Source organism: Bison bison, unplaced genomic scaffold (assembly GCF_000754665.1).
Source record: "Bison bison bison isolate TAMUID 2011002044 unplaced genomic scaffold, Bison_UMD1.0 scf7180017862063, whole genome shotgun sequence".
In the NCBI taxonomy this organism is placed as follows: Eukaryota; Metazoa; Chordata; class Mammalia; order Artiodactyla; family Bovidae; genus Bison; species Bison bison.
This window is the reverse complement of record NW_011492635.1, coordinates 32,536-34,809: the sequence shown is the minus strand read 5'-3', so window position 1 is coordinate 34,809 and position 2,274 is coordinate 32,536. Positions and strand designations below refer to the sequence as shown.

Below are 2,274 nucleotides of genomic sequence, written 5' to 3'. Positions count from 1 at the left end.
TCAAACCCAGCCTCGCCCTCATCTCTTCCTTCACCGATTGTCGCTAGAAATCCTACTCTTCTCTCCAACAAGAACTAAGTCGACCCCATACTCACCCTCCACCGACTGTTTTCTGCTCAGAGTAACGGCGACGCTACACGGCCTTTACCGTCCCGAGAAAAGAGCGCGCGACCGCCGGAAACGAGACGGCGGAGATCGGTGCCTCCCAAGGGGTACAAAGTAGCGTTCCCTATTGGTTATCTGATATGCCAATCAACATTTATCTCCAGAGGTGGAATCGGTTTTCCACCATTTCTTCGATCTTATTGGCTACTAAATGTGAAAGACTGGAGTTCGTGTGAACGACAGATGGGGACAAAGAGCGAGGCTTTGTAGCGAGTGCGCTTGCGCAAGTTGCGTCCGCTAGAGGCGGAAAAGGAAGGGGGGAGGGGGATAAACGGGTAGGGAGTGGAGGGTCGGAAGGAGAGACGTCAACTAAGTAATGGAAAGACCGAAAGACCAAGTGATGGGAGGGGCAGAGGAGAGGGGGAAAAAGGGAGAGAGAGAGGAAAGTGAAAAGAGAGGGAAAGAGAAGGGGAGATAATGTGCGCGTAGGCGTGCTCTGAGAATTCCTGCACTGCGCCTGTGCAAACAGCTAGAGTAACAATGTCATTGTATTCAGTGTAGTAGATCTCGCTTTTTTCTACTGAAAAAATGCCCCGCCATGTTTCTTTTTTCACATTTCCTCATTAAGACTTACACTCTGACACTTCTTACTTAATCAGATTTTCTAGTTGCGTCTCCTGCTGCCAGGTGGACTCATGAAGCCCAGCTGAAACAGTCATCACAATGGTTATGGTTAAAGAAAGGGATGGAGGAGAGGAGGGGAGATCGATACTTCAGTCTCTGCGTAATTACACAGAATTGTAACCAGCACTCTTATTTCCATGGTAACCAGGGAACCCAGCAGTCCAAAGATCATTATTGTTCCCGTGCTTTACAGAGAGAATCAACAGGTGTCATCATTGCCATGGATACATTTTAGGCCTCCAGATCCAGACTGATTTCTGTATTCCAAAGGATGCCAATTTTTCAATAATGCCTAGCTAGCCCTGTGGCTAATCGAGGACTACAACTGCTCACCTGATAGGTCTTTGTAGTTAATTCCCACTAACTCACACTCAGGGTTTCAGGGTCTTCCCACTGGCGCCACCTTATGTGGGGACACAGTGATCTAAATCTGCATTGTCTAGAACCTTCTGCAATGACAGAAATGTTCTATTTCTGCTCTGTTCAATATGGCTGTACCTACTGGCCATATGTGACCATTGAGAACTTGGAGGAGTGCTCGTGAGGAACTGAATTATTAATTCAACTTCATTTTAATTAGCTAAAATTCAAGCAGTCACACAAGGCTAGTGGCTACCATATTGGACATATCAATACCAATGATTACCAAACTTTTTGAGAATAAATAATGCCTCTATTGGGCTTCCCGGGTGGCACTAGTGGTAAAGAACCCGCCTGCCAATGCAGGAGACACAAGAGACTGGGCTTCAATCCTTGGGTTGGGAAGAGCCCCTGGAGGAAGGCATGGCAAACCCACTCCAGAATTCTTGCCTAGAGAATCCCATGGACAGAAGAGCCTGGTGGGCTATGGTCCATAGGGTCGAAAAACGTGGGACATGACTAAAGGAACTTGGCACGCAGGCAACACCTGTATAATGAAAAATGAATTAATACCTCTACCCTGAAAAAGACATTTTTCCTGCTTACAGAAAACAAAAACAAATACCCAGGAGTAAAAAGAGAAAAGTCTCTCCTGTTCATCCCAGTGGTTACAATTATGACTGCATTCTTGCATTTCTATTTTCTATATTTATACTGTCCTGGTCAAAGAGAAAAGTTTCTACCTTTTTATACATGAAGGATTAAGCTACATATATTTTTCTGGGCCATGGCTTTCTCATTTTAAAAATACTTTAGCTATCTTTCCATATAAATGCATAAAGATCTATAAGGACTTTTAACATCAAATATCTTACAGACTCTGGCATGATTGTTTTTAGTATATGTTGAGTGAAAAACAAAGTTACAAAAAAGCTATGGATTCAATAACATTTCAACGAACTTTTTAATTACCATAGCTGTTTACACCATTGGAAAACCAAATAAAATAACAAAAGAAAACTTGTACTTTTGTGTATCTTAAGGCAATCACAACATAAGCAATGTTAATGTAAACAATACTGTAGGCAAATGAAATAATAGTATCATGCTAAAGGTAAAGGTCAC

At 43.1% G+C, this 2,274-nt stretch overlaps 1 protein-coding gene across 1 annotated transcript in view; it reads right to left on the bottom strand.

The window, feature by feature from the left end:
* The window catches only part of LOC104983215 (non-POU domain-containing octamer-binding protein-like), a 9,051-nt gene that overhangs the window by 6,039 nt on the left and 738 nt on the right, over positions 1-2,274 (bottom strand).